We start from the raw sequence: 17,953 nt of genomic DNA on the forward strand, positions 1-17,953 counted from the left end.
GTTAGAGAAAGGGGATGGAGAATGGATGGACTTTTGAGTTCAGCCTAGAAATCTATACACATACTGTTCTTTGTGATTCCAAAATGAGAATACTTTTGAATTTTAAAAGTAATATTTTTAAATCAAATTATACAAAAGTACTTAGGTGGAAACTGAATTTTTTTTAGTCCAGTACTGTATAAATACTAACAATTTATACCTATCTTTCCAGACTTTAAAATGAATACATGAACTTTTTATTCACTTATTAATATGTCAAAGATGTCTTTCCATGTCAGTATGTCTGTCTTAGTCTTTAGATGGCTGTAGAGTAGCTAATAGATATATTATAACTTAAAAAAATCTTCATTGATGAATGTTCATAGTTCTAATTTTTTTGCAGTTATAAATCATGAGATGATGAGCCTAGTTGTAAATAGGTTTTTTGTTATTTGTCCAAATGCTTTAACAGAACAAAATCATGCAATTGAAATCATATTGTTACCCTTGCTAAAGGTAGTTTGATTCCTTTCAAATTAACTCTCCCACAGGGCATGGTGGTCCATGTCTTGTAGTCCCAGCACTGGAGGCTGAGGGACCAGGATCACCATGAGTTCAAGGGCTCCAGAGTGAGTTCAAGGCCAGCCTAAACTACATAGTGAGACCCTGTCTCAAAAAACCAAACCAAAATAAAAAACCCAAGCTTACTGTCCCACCAACACTGAATGATTATCAGCCCTTAATTTTTACTATTTTGATAGGTAATAAATCTCATTTTAATTTATCTAATTAGTAAGGTTGAGAATGTTTTAAAATGTTAGCCATTGTATTCTGTGTATTACCTATTATCTATTACTTAAGTTTATTGATTCACAGAAATTCTTACTACATTGATATTGATTTCTGTTATATGTATTTTTTCTGCTGTATTTTTGGCCCAGGTCCTTGTATATGCGTGTATATACCTGTAGCTAATGCTTTAAAAATTTTTTTAAATACATATTAGCAGTATATAATGATTGTATTCATTGAGGGAAGTTAGTCCATGTACATAATACATTTTAATTCTTTTTACTTCCCCTTTCTGTTTTATTTTGAAAATAGTTTGGTCTCTAGTTTGTTCTTCAGTGTGTCTTACCATTTAGAGATTTGATTTTTGTACAATCAGAATTATCTGTATTTTGGCTTCTGAAATTTTATAGTTTCATTTAATATATTCAGATCTCTAACATGAGTATATATTTTTTTAAACGGTAGAAGATAAGAATTGAACTTTTCCCAAATAGAAAATCTATTGTCACCGTCTATTTAATGTTTATAGCTTCGTTAGTGGTTTTGAACTCTATTTTAAATATTTCATTAGGACTTATATATTCATTGGTGTTCTAGGGCCTCTCTTTACTTTGGATAAATTTTTTTGCCTAATTTTTCATTTTTTAAATTACCACAGTATACATATACCAGTTTCTTAATTTTTTCTGTACAACATTTGTTTGCTGTGTTTTTGCATTTTTTTTCCAAGTGTGCTTATGAATAAATTGTCAAGTTCTGTGGGAAATGTTGGGTGTTTTTAGTTGAAATCGGATAGATCTGGAAGGGAGATGGACAGCTTTATATAGTCTTCCCACTCAGAGAAAGAGAACTATGTCTTACCATTTATTGTAGCCTTTTTGGATGACCATCAGTGTTCAGTGTTTTTATATGCTTGTTTACACATCTCTTTTAAGTTTATCCCCAGGCATGTCATATTTGTTTCTGTAGTTGTGAATGGGGTTTCTGTTGCACTACCCCTCACCCTTAAAACCCGCTGCTGGAGATGGAACCAAGGTCCTTGGCTTGCCAGGCGAGTGCTGCAGCACCAGTGACACCTTGGACCATTGCATTTTTTAATTACTGGGTGCACATTAGAAGTGCTATTTTTTTGTCATCTGCTCTATGCTAGCATCTCTGACATCTCCTATCCCTCTGTCCTGTACCCATGCCACATTGTTTGAGCCTCTGTGGTAGTGCTGTAGTGCTTGGGTATGGATTTCTAGTGGTGGGGTGCTCATCTAATCATCTTATTGTCTTATCAGTACCTGACACAAAAACTTGACATGCAGTAAATCCTCTTAATAAACACTTGTGGAATCATGTTGGTGAGAGGGACAGTAGGCTTTATGTGCTAGTTTGGGCCAAGATAAGAAGCGGAGCCCAACACAGCCCTGGCTCCAAGCCTGCAGGCTGCGATCTGTATGACAGATGGGGCACTCTCCCTGCCCCCACAGGAAGGAGTCCTGGGCCATTTTCCCACATGCAGATGTCAGGGAGGAGCCCACACCTCATAATTACCCTGGAACTAACAACCCACTTGTCATTAACCCTCATTAGTATTAACTGGGAAGGGGAGCTGCTTTTTTTTGGTTCCCAAAACACCTGAAGATAGCACCAAACAAACATACCTGCAAGTTCTCTTTGGGGAGGAGGACTCAGTAAGCTCTAGAAGTAGAGCTTATAAAGATCACCAGTGAAGCTGGCTCCAGACCTGCAAGCCCAGTCTCCATTTGCACCAAGGTATCATTCTTCTTCCTGCTGCTGTCCTCCTTTAGAGTCTGTGTCCCTTGCATGTTTCTTAGGCCAGGTTTATTTCTATCAGGGTGCTAGTCCTTCCCATGATGTTTGTGTGTTAAGCTTTTATTAGTAATTAGGGATAAAAGGCTCTGTTTCTCGAGGAGGCTGTCAGGGCTTGCCGCTGCTCCCTCTCCCCTGACCCTCAGGCATTCAGGCTGTGCTGCCCTAAAATCTACGGTGGGGATAGAGACGTCTGCCTGTTTAGGAGGGTTGGGTTCACTAGCACACACAAGCGAGGGAATCCTCTTCCCTGTAGCGGGCAGTCAGGGAGGCGTACTAATGACCTGGAGAAGTGGGAATCCTCGCTGTCCCTAAACAGGGTCAGGGTTTCTGTCTATACACTTGCACAGAATGAAGGTGGGAGTGGAGAATGTGAGCGAGAGCCAGTTTCTGTCAGGGTGTGTGTCGCATGTCACCTGTTTTGCTTCACTGGTGCAGTGAACTGTTACGCATTTAGCTAGTGGTCTGGGCTCGCCCTCCCTCCGTCTCACTCATCCCTCACGCTCAGGCCAGCGGAGGAGATGAAACCACTCTTCCAGCTCCTTTGCTGGTTTGTTTTAATAGGAGTATAGAGACAATAGGAGTGCAGCCAAGAAAAGTTGAGAAGTGAAGTGAAAACACTGCTCTGGGCCCCTACTCCATCTCATCAGCATCTCCTTGGACCAGAATGCCCACCTGGGGTGGGAGCAGCACTTTGTGCCAGGTGGCTTCAGGGCTGAGAGAGGGGCCCCTCCTGGCAGCCACGGCTGTAGCCCTGCCAGCTCTGCAGGAGCTGCTTTCTCAGGGTGCCAAGACAGATGGACCTCCATGAACCCCTGGAGTCATTCCAAGTGCTTCTTCTGGAGCGAGTGCATTCCAGCAGTGAGGCTGCCGTGAGGGGTTGCTCAGGACTTTAGCTCATGTGTTGGACAGAACCTGTTCCTATCTCTACCTGCCTTGTCCATGTGTTGTCCTCTTTTGAAGACAGAGGCATTGACCACTGACCTGACAGGCTCATGTGTGCACTGGGAGGTTCCAAGATCCTGTGCCTTTAAGATCCTGGATCACCCACCTTCTGAGCGACTTGGGGCTCCCCCCCCCCCACCTCTCCCTCTTGTCTGCACCTGCCTTCTCTCCAGCAGGGTTTGGGTGGGAGCTCAAAGGATAGTTAACAGGGTCAATTGTGTTAGAATTCAGTCCCCTCAAACGGGGCCTGACAGCGGGACCTGGCAACGCACCTGTACCAGCTTCTTGAGGGTGAGTTCCGTGTTGGCTGCAGTTTGAGAACCACTGGTCTGGGAAAAGAGGGCTGTGCTGCTTTGGGCTCCCCAAAAAACAATCAGGACTGAAAAGCTGTGTCTTTAATTGCTGTGATGGTTGTGAAAAGGCCAGATGTTAGGCAAACGCTTATAAAAAAACAAGGGAGATTACATGTAAAAGCTGTTGATTTCAACAAACTTTTTTTTTTTTTTGAGACAGGGACTTGCTACGCAGTCTAGTGTGGCTTGAACTCACTACATAGCCCAGGCTGGCCTCCCAGTGCTGGGGTTACAGGCATGCACCACCACACTAGGCTATTTCCAATAAAACTTTTGCTGTTGTCCACTATAAATTCTGTGAATTGCAGAAAAATCAGAAAATTCAGCTAAGCAAACAGAAAACTCTAAAAGTCTTTAATTTTTTCACTTAGAACTCCTGTTAATGTTTTGGTCTCTAACATTATTATTTTCATTTTGCTGTCTTTTTTACTCACTTATCAAAATAATGCATTTATTATAAAAATATTTTCTAGCCAGGCATGGTGGCTCACACCTGTAATCTCAGCACTCAGGAGGCTGAGGCAGAAGAACAAAAACAAAACAAAACAACCCACTTTCTAATTGGGATAAAAATGGTGTAAAAGGTCTTGCTCTACAAATCTTTTATTGCTATACTAGTTATGATCCACAGATTTTCTTTTTCTTATGTGCATTTTCTTAAGCATTTGTGAGAGTTTCATTTATTAGTGGTTTCAGTTGTCACATTTAGGCAGATATTGCAAGTTCTTTTAACTATTTGGTTATATTTTGCCAAACTTTTAAGATGTGGTCAGATGATCACATTTCACTTCAGCAGTTGATCAGTTAGGTTTTTGTCTTGTTTTGTTTTGTCTCAGTTGTGCCAGATAGAACATGAGCTATTATAGTAGCAAATTTTAAGAGAAACTACTGAAGGGAACCTGGGAAAGTGTGAGCCAGATGTATTCTCTTCACATTTTCTTTACCCAAATAACGTGAAGAAGTTCAGTGCATTTTCTAGTTTAGGTCTGGGGTGGGGCCTGAGAAAAATTTTTGCTCCTCACAGGTTCTTAGGGGATACTGCTGGCAGTTTGTGTTGTTTGTTTGTTTTGTGAGTTGCAAGGAGCCAGAAGTGTGCAAACTTGCCTGATCATCATAGCTGCCTGCTGAGCATTTTGGAACTCAGTTTTCTGGGCATTCTGGCTATGTCAGGCTGCTTACCTGAGTCTCAGGCTGTCTGGCGGAGGAGTCCTGAGCCACTGGCTCCTCGTCTGTACATATGATGGAGACCATAGTGCTTACCTCAGAGGGGCCTGGGAGAACTAAAGAGGTGTACTCAACTGTTAGGCTTGTGGCTACTTCTCTGGCAGGTTTCTTTTCTGGTGGTTTATATTTTTGCTATTTCTATCTCATTTTAAAATTTCATAAAATGTAATCCATTCATTTTTTCAAAGTTTTATGTGGCTGATTTGCTAAGTTGCCCAGACTGGGCTTGAACTTGTGATCTTTGTGCCCAACTTCCTAGAATGGTGGAATTACAGATGGCCACTACCATGCCCAGCTTGCTTTGCTTTTTTTTTTTTTTTTAATCCTGTCAGAGGTTTATTTTATTGGGCTTTTGGAGATCTATCTCCTGGTTCCATTTATAAGTGCTACTACATTTTGTTTTGTAATTGACTATTTTTGTCTTTAAATAATTCATTTTTTCCTTTTCTTTTTAATTCTCTCAATATAAAGTTTAGTTGCCTTTTTATTTAGCAAGAGTTTATGAAATTATAAACTTTTCTGTAACTGTTGATCTCATTGATACTAATTCATCTTTAGATCTATAGTTGTGCATTTGATATCCCCTCCTCTGCCCCATTGCTATAGTTACTTGTGTTTAGGAGACAGGCTTAAGATTTCCAGATGTCTTACTGCCTCTATTAGAGTAGGATGAGGCCTGCTTGTCTCAGACTCTGTTGCTTGGCACTGTGAGTCTTGTGCTCTGTGTGGGCCTGTTTGTCTGTGGCTGGAACATCTGTGTGCATGTGTATGTGCATGGGTACTTGCTCCCGAGCTTCAGGTTAGGGATGTGGGGTGCACACAAAATGCAGAGGGGAAGGAGGGCGAAGGTCCCAATCCCCAGGCTTCTCCTGGTGGCACTGCTGGCACTATCCTTTTGAATGTGCCCTGAACTCCAAACAGTGGGAGTAGGAGGGTTCCTCAGTGTCTAAGCAGGGACTTCAGAGGACCTGCCTTCAGAGTCCTCCCGCTGCCGTTGACAGCGTCTGACAGGGACTGCTTTATCCTGCGTCCTCATCCTCTGAGTGTGGGATGTTGCCTTTCACAGAAACTGGAAGATTTAGTGAATGTCCAGGAAAACTATTTCAAAAAATTCTTTTCACCCACATTCCCAAATGTTAACATTTTGCTACATTTGCCTTTAAAAAAAAATCTTTCTGGGATAAATACAAAATTAATTAATTTTATATTTATATGTACATAGTTTTTGGTGGTGGGGCTTGAGATTGAAATGTGCCCCTACTACTACACCCTCCAGCCTTATTTTTCTGTAATTTTTGTAATTCACATGGCAGCAAACTAGGAGGTCCGATGCCCTTTACTTTTAAACAGTTTGGTGTGTTTATTTTTCTAAAACTACATAAGTGACCACAGAGTAATAATCAAAATCAGGGTACAATGTAGATATGGGTAGGAGTCTAATTTACAAATCTTCAGACAGACCTTCATGCAGATTTTACCAGCTGTCAACTATTGTGGGAGAAAACACTCATTTACCTACTCTATTTAGAGGTGTGGTTCTTTGTTTTTTTTAAAAGACTCCTTTGATTTGTGGCAGGTTATCATTTTTTCCCCTGAGTCAGTGCTTTTAAGGACATTAAAAAATAAGCTAATGAGGAATTTGGTCCCCGATAGGTAAAATAACTTGCCTAGGGCACGTAGCAAGACAGTTCTAGAGAAACGGGGATAGATACCTATACTCTCCATTAGGGCTGACCTGTGGGCACCCAGAGTACCCAGGTCTATGTCACTCGTTCACAGGCAGAGAGGTGCATCAGGGCCAGCTCCTGAGGCAGCTGCCTTCTCTGGGCACACTTTTGCCCCTCCACTTTGCAATGTCCAGCATTGCCCCTACCTCACCCCTTCACTGCTGGTTTTGTGTTGGCCTTGGATCAAGACCATAGCTAGAGAGAGGAGTTTAAAAGTGGGCTTTGCACTGCCTTTCCAGAAAACAGTTCAGGGGGAGTGCTCACTACCCAGGGTGTGGCACAGCTGTTGCTTTCTGAAGAGTAACGTCCTCAGGCTACACAACTACCCTACCACAGCTTTGGGGTCTTTGACTGGAGCTTGTTCATTTCCAGCCAGATGGCTTCTGAGGTATTCCAGCTAAACTATACCTCCAAGGCAGGACTAGAACAAGCAGGTCACCAGCTCACCCGCTCTGAGTCCTTGCTCCAGCAACAGCAGCGGTAGTAGGAGTGGTTGTTTGCAATTATCTGGGGGGTTGCCTAACAGATAATTGACTGTTAGGTTATCTTAGAGTACTAGACCCTGCTAGTATTGTGGGCGTTAAAGACATAGATTGTTGTTTTCAACAAATGATTTGTATTCAACTGCCAAAGGGCAAGCTTATTGCCTAACACACATTCTTGCTGGGCCGCCCCCTGCACCCCAGGGTGTTCTGCCTTTCAGAGCCTGGCCTAGAGGTGTGGGAGGGACTCTCCTTGTCTTTGATGGGAGAAGAACCACCTGGGATAGGACTCCGGTTTTCACTTTCATTGATGACTTAATGGGGGAAATCCAGGAGAGTCTGTGAAGAAAGCAAAAGACCGGCTTTTCCTGCCGCTCTAGATTTTGCTTCGTCCTTTTCCTTTTACCGCTGTTGAGAGCGAGCTCACCAGCGCAGCCGCTCCCTCCTTGAGCAGTATTCAGCTTCCGCGTTTGCCTTAGAGCTTTTCAAATCACATTCTTGAGATATAAGTTACTAATAATTCACCCATTTAAAGTGTACAGTTCAGTGATTTTTAGTGTATTCAGTGTATCTTTGTATAACCAAGACCACTATTTCGTAAAATGTACATCACCCCCAAAAGAAACTTTATGGCAAATAACATTCATCTCTCTTAGGTTCCCCCAAAGCGTTTAGCCCCTAGCAACCACTAATTAACTTTTTCAATGTATTTTCCTAATCTGAACTTTTCGTTTATGGAATTGTATAGTGTGTTGCTTTTTGTGTCTGATTTATTAAGCGTTGCAATATTTTCAATGTTCATCCATGTAGCATGTGTCGATATTTCATTCCTTTTAATACCTACCTAATATTTCATTATGTGAACAGAAAATGTTTTGTGTATTCATTCAGTTGATGGGCAGTTGGATTGTTTACACTTTTTGGTTATGTGAATAATGCTGGCAGGAATGATCATATACTAGTTTTTTCTTTTTTGTGAACATAGCCATTTTTAAAATAGGCTTGTCTTTTTACTGTTGAATTATGTTTGCTATGCAGACAGGAGTCCCTTAACAGTTACATAGTTTGCAAATACTTTTTCCAGATACAGGGTTTTTTGTTGTCTCCTTTGTTGGTAGTGTTCTTTGGAATGCAAGTGTTTTTAATTTTGGTAAACTATGGTTTATCTTTTGTTCTGCTGGCACCACACTAAAAAACTGGCACCTAATATACGGTATTAGATGATATAAGATATAAAATGTATATTCCTGTGTTTTTAAGAGTTTCATAGTTTTACTTCTTACGTTTAGGTCTTAGATCCATTTTGACTAAATTTTTATGTGTGGTAAAGCAGGTATCCAAATTCATTCTGTTGCATATTGCTGTAGTTTTCCAAGTAGCATTTTCTAAAATGTGTGTTCTCTTCTACTGAAGTATATTGAAGGTTCTCCTCAAAAACCTAGTAAGGTTTTTGAGATGGTTTTACTAAATAAGATAGCTAGTTTGATTACTAGAACTTTTTATTATTTATATTAATTAGCTAATATTAATATTTAAATGATCTGTGCTCTTAAGAATTTGCAGTAAGGGATTAGGTTTTTCTTATTTTTAGCTAACACATAATTGTACATATTCATGGGGCAGAGTATGACATTTCAGCACATGTGCAAAGTGTATAATAATAACAGAATTGTTAGGATAGCCATCACCTATCTTTTTGGGGGATAAGGACTGAACCCAGCTTTTCACACTAAGCCATATTACCACTGCCCTTTTGTATTTTTATTTTGAGACAGGGATTTGCTAAGTCATTGAGTTGCACGTGTTGAATCCAAACTTGTGATCCTCTTGCCTCAGCCTTCCATAGTGCTGGGATTATAGATCTGAGCTATTGTTCCTGGCTAACATTTATTTTTCCTTTGTGTTGGGAGAATCTCTACTAGCCATTTTGAAATGTACAATGAATGGCTGTACACAGTTACCTTATTATGTTATAGAACATTAGAAATTACTCCTGTTCAGTTGCACTTCTATACTCATTAACCATCCTCTCCAGTTTTTAAAATTTCTAATCCATCATGGGGCTGATCATTGTGTAAAATACAGTAAAAATGAATTACTGGAAAAATGATCACATGCTTAGACACCATGGCAATGTCAAACTGTAGTGTAAGTTCTAAAATTAATACTTATTCTCAGCTTTATACTTATCTTATGGTAAACTGATGGGGATTACAGAGCAGCACTGGTCCTTGAGTCTAGCAGTATTGGTCAAGACCTTGCTGACCGTGCTTAGTCTACTTATCTGTCCCCTACTGGCATGTCTTAGACTGGTGTCTCTTAAACAGTGGCCTTGGAGGCCTCATTACTGTTGCCTGAGGCACTGGAATAGCAGATATGGGTGATACCATTATTTTCCTACAGTCTCGGAGGGGCAGGTGTCCTCAGGGCTTTCTGGAGACATGCCCTCAAAATTGTCACCCAAGTAGCATGAAACCCTTGTGTTAATCTGAGTGAAACTCCTACTGTTATTATCAAGGTTGTCATCCTACAGCATTTGGGGCTAGTAGAGTCCATCCATTCAGGTTTGTCTTAGTTTATCCCTTTCCATAGGAGAGTCATAAGCCCAGACAGATGTCACAGGACCTAAGAAACCACATTATGACCAAACTGGTGATCTGTGGACAGGCTGTGTGTGCCAGGAAAATGTAGCAAACCATGAAAGAATCTAGAGATTCAACCTTGGTCTCTGTGTGTGCTGTGTGTACCACAGGGAGAACAGTGCCAGCTATTAAATATGAAATTCTTGAAAATTAACAAAGGGGGACATGCTTATGATACAGTAAGGGAAGAAATTATCATATAAAAACCCACTGAACATACTCATATTCAGAGGTGGGGTGGCCATGTCAGTGCATGGTTCAAAGTTTTTTAGAAAGTGCCAAATACAAATTAGTCATCTGTGGACAGTGGGTGTCTTACACTGTTTTTACTTCTTTATTTTTAACTTTACAGTGAAAAGAGCCTTCTATTTTCCTTTCTCTCTGAGAAGCTTTTACTGAAACTGTTCATTTTCTTCCTTATCTTTCTGTTTTTAGGATCTTCCCTTATTTTCTTAGGTCACCCACCTGGGGTGTCCCTGGCTCCGCAATGAGTTTATAGTATGCCTTTGATATTCTATCAGTAAGTACACAAAAGACAACTTCACTTGAGATAAATTAACAGTTAGTGTGGGTTTCCATTGCTTTCATTGTATGTTCAAAGCCGCAGAGTATGTGACATAAGCTTATACTGCTGCGAACATTCTAGTGAAGGTGGTAAGATGTAAGATTGTTAAAGGAACTTACTTTACAGTGAGATTTAAGACTAATTTAAACACCTAGCAAGTCCCTGATCAGGAGGCAAGGACTCTGCTCCCTTCTCATTGCATCCCCAGTGCCAAAAATAATGTTGAATATGTAAATGGATGAATAAGTAAACATACATACTTTTTTCCTTGGTGCTTATAATTAAAGATTTTGATATGTATATAATATTGCATTGAGTTGTAGCATAGTCTACCAAAACAGTCCCCTCACATTTGAGTTTTTGGTTTGCACTAATGTGTAGGAGAGTTTTTATAAATGTAAATCTATTAGCTTAGATTCCTAGGAACAGCACTATTGAATGGAAATGACTTTATTGTCTCTGATATATGTGTTCATTTATTTGTTTATCGATCTGTTCATTTATTTTTTACTGTCTGAATCAAAAGAGAAGGTTGAAGTTAAGCGTTAGAGGGCACCTTGGCCTGGGACTTGGGGATATGGTTTCTAGGCTCAGCAGATTGAGTGTCAGTCTACCGGTGGTGTGCTGGGGTGAAGACAGAGGTGGGGTGACCAGTCATGGAACCTTCTCCTGTGGTTGTCCTAGAGATTAAGAGATAAAGCCAATTGAAAGAAGGTACATCTAAAATGCTCTCAAGAGGAGCACTTAGCAGGTATAGGACCCTTTTTTTTTTTGTGGAGACATAAAGAGGCGGATATAGAAAGTGATGGAAGGGCTGGGGATTTAACTCAGTGGCATAAGTGCCTGCCTGGCAAGCACGAGGTCATGAGTTCAATCCCCAGTACCACAAAAAAAAAAAAAAAGTGATGGAAGTTTGAACCCGCATGCCAAGAACAATGGCTCTTGACTTTTTGTTTTTAAAGGATATCCAGAGGAGGAGTTGCTAGGGAAAGGGGAGAAGGGGCTGAGATATGTTTTAAATGTGTGGGCTTAAGTTGCATCTGGGTGAAATCCTATTAGGTAGCTAGAGGGCAGTTAAGGGAAGAGGAAGCTTTTGGGTTACTGTATAGGCTGAGCAGCAGCAAGTTGGATGATGTGAGGTTTCCAAAGGGTGTGTGGAGCTCTGAGAGGTAGAGGGTGGAGAGTAGCTTCTTGCGAGCATGGAGAAGGTGAACAGAGGACCAGAATCTAGCAGGATCACAGAAACCCTGGGAAGGAGGCATGGCAGTGGTCTGGATCATGGATGATCTGTCACAAGGCCAGAGGGACAGGATTCCCTGGTCTTATCACCCCAGACCCCCAGATCAGAGAACACATGAGGTGGACTGAGGTTTCTGTTGCTTTTTTCTCCATTGTTTCAGGCAGGACTTTCAGGTGATTGCAGTCATGACCTTAACTACTGATGTCTTATAGTTAGTTATCTGGTCTACCAGCAACGGCTATGGATAGTGTAGCTTTACAATGAGATGTGTGATTTTTTTTTTAAGACTTTAGGTTTAGGATAAGACAACTGGATCATATTCCCTAATTTCCTGCTTCTGACAGCAGTAGGGTTCTCCAAGTGACAGCTATGCCCCTTTTCTTAGCCCGGTGTGTAAAGTTAGTCTTATGGTTGATAAATGGATGCTTCTTTGCCAAAAATTAATTTTTCTCCAGATTTTTGAGTAGTTGGCTAAAGATTTGTGTGTGTCTATTTTGGAATAAAAAAAATTACGTACCCTTGTGCTCTTGTGAAAGTAATAAGCAGGGGGCACCCTCACTTGATGGGTTCCAGGGAGAGGCTGCGATCTATTAGTAATTATTGGGCCCCTCTGCAGACGGAAAGATTAAAACCTTGGTAACTGGTAAACCGCGGTATCTACTTCAGGCTCCTGATGATGGGCATCAGCCGCTGGCCATCTTCGTGCCTTGGAATTGGTTATCCTGTCTGTGCCTCATTTGCTCATGTGCTATAAAACGCAAGTGGAGTTGTTGGAAGCGTTGAAAGGCGTATTTAAACCCAGAGGTGCTCTCTGAAGCCAGAGTTTGCAGCCAGCACTCAAAACTCGCCGCTGCTGCCTTCCCCATTCCTCTCCCTGCCCCGGTGACACACCTGAGCTGCCCTTGGGCTTTGAGGGATTTGGGGCCCTTCAGGGAAAGTGGACGAGGCCTTTAGCCAAGGGCTGGCTGGCTGGCCGGCCGTCAGGGGCCTGCGGTGCTCCAGTGTTTGCTTGCTTGTTTCCTTGGCCTTTCCGATGGGGGCAGGGGCCGGGGAGCGCAGGGTGTGAGAGCGAGTGGGCGGGGCTGCGGGCCACCCGCGAGCCGCCGCCGGCCGCCCCGGCTGAGCGGGACGTGCGCAGCGTGGCTGGGCGCAGGGCCCCGGCGGCCGCCGGGCCGCGTGCACGCGCGCGCGTGTCGGGGGAGTCGCGGCTGGCGGGGGAGCCGCCTGCGCGTCACGACCTGGTTCTCGGGTGCTGGCGGCTTCAGAGGCAGCCGCTGCTGCATTTTGCCAGGCCTCAGATGTGGTCGGGCTCCATTTCCTCCCTGCTAGCCTCTGGCCCGGCTGCCACCGACGCTTCGGGCAGGGGCTTCCGTCAGCAGAGCTGGATCCTGCGCGCTGGCTGCAGACGCAGAGGCTGGCTGGGACCCCGCGAGCGGAGCTGCTCTGCGGGGTGCGCCCTGGCCCCGCCCGACCGTGCACCGCGCTCTGCGGCCGGGAGCTGGCCGTTCTGCGAGCGCTTGCCTTTGGGAGACTGATGCTAGCACAGCAAGTTGCACAGATCTTTAATGAGTGGCGCATTTCAGGCTCCTTCACCCCGGCTGTTTCCCTTCCTGAATGCTCCTCGTCTTTTAGACATTTTCTCAATTTTCCTACTCTCTGCCTGTGGCCTCATTTGTCGGAAAGCTAACAACTCTGTAGCAACAGAAATAGCAAGGAAAAAACTCACACATTCCTGCCCAGAAGTTCCCTGCTGGTCTTGTTCACAGGCACACACGGTTTGCACAAAGTTTCAGTTGGGTTGTAGGTACTCTGTTCTTTTCAAACCCTATCCCTGAATAAAAATGAAATACAATAAATTGTGGAGACTTCGAACATATACCCATACTCAACTACTCAGAGGTAAGTATTGGCCACATTCTGTGTTTCCGGTGGTGTTTATGTGTGTCACTTAGATGTGTATTAATGGAATTGTTAAACTGAGCAGTATTTTTTAACCTTTCTCCTCCGTTTCAAATAGTGTTCACTTCCCCCATTATGGAAACCTCAACAAGTATATTCTTGTTTCTTTTTTCATTTAATATATTTCCCTGTATTTTTATGTCCCTGTTGTTTTATAATTTTAAACAATTGTGTATCTACTAATGAAATACTGTATTGTTTTTCTTATGTGTGCGTAAGTATACTAGCTCTGGTGTTTTAGACATTTAAACAGTTAAAGCATAACAGTTTTTTTTAAAAAACAAACTCTACCCAAGTTAACTAGAATGTGGCAACATCACTAAAACCACAGGGATAATTTCTGCCAACTCTCCCACTTCACTTCCAGGGATAACTATTGTCTTGAATTTGTTTTTATCTTTCCTTTTTAAAATTTTCATTATGTATGCTTGTAGTCCTAATATATTTAATTTTGCTTGTTCATTAGAGCTTTTTAGAATAAGCAGAACAAGTGTTTTTTTTAAAAACTCATAGTAATGTATGAGATTAACGATCCCGTAATTCATTCATTCTAACTGCTGTGCAATACTCTACTGTCCATTCTGTTGAGCACTTACACTATCGCCATGTATAAGGAAGAGTTACTGCTAAACCTTCTCAGCACTTGGTGCTGAAGTAAAATACTTTTTCAGGGTGCGTGTAAGTACCTAGTATTGTTAGGAGTGGTCCCTGTGCTGTCATTAATCTCTGATTTGCAAATGAAGAAATAGAGACATAAATTAACTAATTTGCTTAATATGATACACAACTGTAAGGGGTGGGGACAAGATTCAAACTAGGTGTTCTTCTTAAGTTCTGTTTGATAAGTATGAAGTGGTCTTATTTTGTATTTCTTTGATTACTAATGAAGTTGAGTATTTTTCATGTTTATTCCCAGTTTTCTTTTCATGAAGTGTAACACTTGAAAATAACTTCCTTATTGTTGAGATACTTGGGTTATTTATAGTTCTTCTCTATTAATGCTTCAGGAAAAATCTTTGGCACAGTAGCTTTTTAATTTCTTCTGTATTTATTTTTTAATTTCCTGAGGTGAGATTTAGAGAATTTAGTAGTTAAAAATGGTTGTGTTCTTCTGAATTGCCGTGTGATCTTGGGGATCCTGATTAACCTCTGTGTTCATCTGATTAATCTCTGTGGCTCCTGTCTTTTGTTTTTGTTTTTGTTCTAATGGAGGAGGGGTTGAGACAGGGTCCAGTGTGCAGTCCACTTGGCCTTGAGCTCACTGTGTAGCGTAGGCTGTCCCCGACCTTGCTGCAGACTCTTGCCTCAGCCTCCCACCTACTGGAATTGCAGGCCTGAGCTGCCACACCCAGCTCCACGGTACCTGTTTTGTAGAAGTTCATGGTTATGAAATAAATGAAAATGGAACAATTAGCACAACAGGCAGCTATCGCAGTGTTCTGTCAGAGTGGTGTAGACTTCCTGGTGCCTCCTCCTCTTTTCCTTTCTTCTTTGGAGTTACGTTAATTACTGTTAGGTCAGAGAGCACAAATAGTCATAGTTCTGTACTTTTGCTGGGTATGATGGCCTCAGGGAATTAGACCCATTTTAGCACTTTCCTGAGCATCACCCAGCGACTTTAAGAGCTGTTTTATCTACTTTGTAATAGGAAAAAATACGTAAGATTTTTAAGTGTTCCACTGATACATATACAATTGCTCTGAGAATCACTTCTTCCCCCAAACTCACACAAGAACCCCCTCTGCCAACACATACAGTTTCAGGAAATTAGACATGAAGCTTTGGGGTTTTTGTGTGCTGAGTGCCAGTTGGGATGTGGAGGATGCACATGTGGGGTTGGGCTAGCCAGTGTGCACATGTGCACACACACACAGGCCCTAGTCTCCAAAAACAGGCACATGTGCCATCCTCTGTCAGGGCTTCCTAAAAAGTCTCTCTCTCTTTCTCTTCACTCACAGATTGGTTTCATAAGGAAATCCCAGGAGGATAGAATCCTCTTAAGAGATGAATAATTGATCAGCTCTAGACAGAACATGCCATAAATACCCATCATGTGTGATCAGAGGGAGGAGGGCCATTCCTTTGGGGCAGGGAAGAAGACTTTAGCTTCACTTGGAGGTGGATGCTGAACTGTGGAACTGGAAAGTTCAAGCCCTCAGATGTCTGCTGGTGGAACAGACCTAGTGTGTAGGGTTGAGAAGTACTAGGTGGGACTTACTGGCCAGCTGGCAGGGAAGCAGCCACCACTGTCCTGCAGAGTCCACTGAGGAGAACAGGGTACTGGCCTGGTAGAGTCTGACTACAGACTGCATTATGGCAGGAAACATCTTCTTGAATAAGTTTCTTCAGATGGTGTGTAACTGTTGACAGTCAGCAAGTCAGCTCTCTGGACTCCATTCTTCTTCTAAATTGACCTTTTATTGAGCCCCTAAGAAGCTATAGTCAACAAAGAATTTGCTATAATGTTGTTAATCTTCTCCTATTTTTTTTCCCCTCCACGGTGCTGAGGCTTGAACTCAGGGCACTCACATGTACTCGTAAGTGCTCTTCTTATCTGTATCCACACCTCTTTTTAGTTTGAGACCAACTCTTGCTAAGTTTCTCAGGCTGGCCTCAACTTGCAGTCTTCCTGCCTCAAGCTTCCAAGTGGGTGAGGTTATGGGTGTGTGTCACTGTGTTCAGCTGTTTGCCTTTAGTAGATTTCAATGAGTTGATACTCTTAAGAGTCAGAAAAGACTCGGAAAACAGGTGTCATTTTTGCACTTTTTCCTGTGTTGTTGATGAAATGAAGTGTCTGAGGGTGAATTTCCATGCTTTCCTAGTCTTGTGTGCATTTGGGGATTCTCAAGCCTCACGGATGTGCCTCTGTTGAATACCTGTAGGTGTCTGAGGACTAGTGATGGGGATTTGGGAGCCAACAGATTTTGCTATAGAGGAGGTAGCAATGGGACCTTGACAGGTTCTGATGAGGTAATGTGCGGGGCCAGATTCCAGCAGCTGTCCTTGTAGCCCTGGAGGAAATGTAAAGTATTATGAAGGCAAGAACTCTGACCACAAGTGGCAGTTCGTATGTACATCTCACCGGCTCAAAATAGAGGGGTTAGATCTTTTCTTAAATCTGAGGATATTTTCTGCCTTATTGTTTTACTTCCTTTCAATCTTCCACTAATCCCTCTTGCAGCCTGCAGTGCAGGGATACCTGAGTGCTGCTCCTGGGCTGTAAAAATACTCTGGTCTTGCTGTGGTCACACACACCTGCCTTGTCCTACTTCAGAATCAGGAAACACTCCAGGTTTACCCATCCCAAGCCTTCCATGATTTTGCGCCCTTTACATGTGGAATTCTTCCTTCTTTTTCCTCTTCCAAATACCTGTCTTTCCAGCCTCATCTTACAGGTAACTTTGACATGAAATGTTTCTGGATACCTATGTACCCAATTATGCACTTGTCCAGAGAGAACTAACACTCCTCCTGTGTTCCATGGGCGCACCCGTGTGTGCCCTGCTTTCACAGCACTGATGCGCTTTAGGACATTTGTTTATAGACTGCCTTCCCTTTCTTTATCTTCTTGAGGTTCTTGAAATAGAGTCTTCATTTTTCATATAAGAGAGAGATAATAGGAATTAGGAAGATCGCACATTCTCAAAGGGAAAGAGAATCAAGAGATGGAGGGAGCTAGTAGAGAAGTGGGAAAGAAGGGGACCAAAAAAAGGAACTGGAGTGTGTTACACACATGGATCAGCTCCACACGAGGGGTATAGTATAGACCAAAAAGGGGAGAAGGGAGGAGGGGAAGGAAAAAGGGATGAAAACAGGAATTAAGATGTGTCATGTACATGTACCAGCTCCACATAAGGAATGTAAACATGGTGTACTACACGCATGTACTAATAAACTTTCAAAAAAAGAAGTAGAGAGTCTGGACTATTGCTGGGTAATAAACTAGCCCAATTTATAATGACATAAAACACCAGCCATTTTATTGTGGTCTGTGGATTAACAAGTCAGAAATTTCATAGGATGAGTAACTTGTCTGTATTACTTGATCTTTAAGGTGTCAGCTGGTAAGGCTTAAGAGCTCCAAGTAACTTGATGCCCGAGCTGAGACCCTCAAAGGGCTCCTCACCCACATATTTGGTAGATAATGGCAGCTGTTGGTTGGGACCGAAGTTGGGAATGTTGGCTGGCTCCTTACGTGGAGGCTGCCCATGGCCTGGGCTCCTTCAC

The 17,953-nt window shown here is 42.3% G+C and overlaps 1 protein-coding gene across 8 annotated transcripts in view; it reads left to right on the forward strand.

The window, feature by feature from the left end:
* Positions 1-17,953, forward strand: part of Tet3 (tet methylcytosine dioxygenase 3) — a 102,053-nt gene that overhangs the window by 27,689 nt on the left and 56,411 nt on the right. The window contains exon 1 of one of the 8 annotated variants that reach the window (XM_013151565.3): positions 1,148-13,666. The exons of the other annotated variants lie outside the window; for them this stretch is intronic. The gene's annotated coding sequence lies outside the window, so the exon portion shown is untranslated. Of the gene's footprint in view, positions 1-1,147; positions 13,667-17,953 lie in introns of those variants that run through there. 8 annotated transcript variants of the gene reach the window in all.

Source organism: Cavia porcellus, unplaced genomic scaffold, assembly GCF_034190915.1.
Source record: "Cavia porcellus strain 051 isolate PalLab524CR breed Dunkin Hartley unplaced genomic scaffold, mCavPor4.1 scaffold_18, whole genome shotgun sequence".
NCBI lineage: Eukaryota > Metazoa > Chordata > Mammalia > Rodentia > Caviidae > Cavia > Cavia porcellus.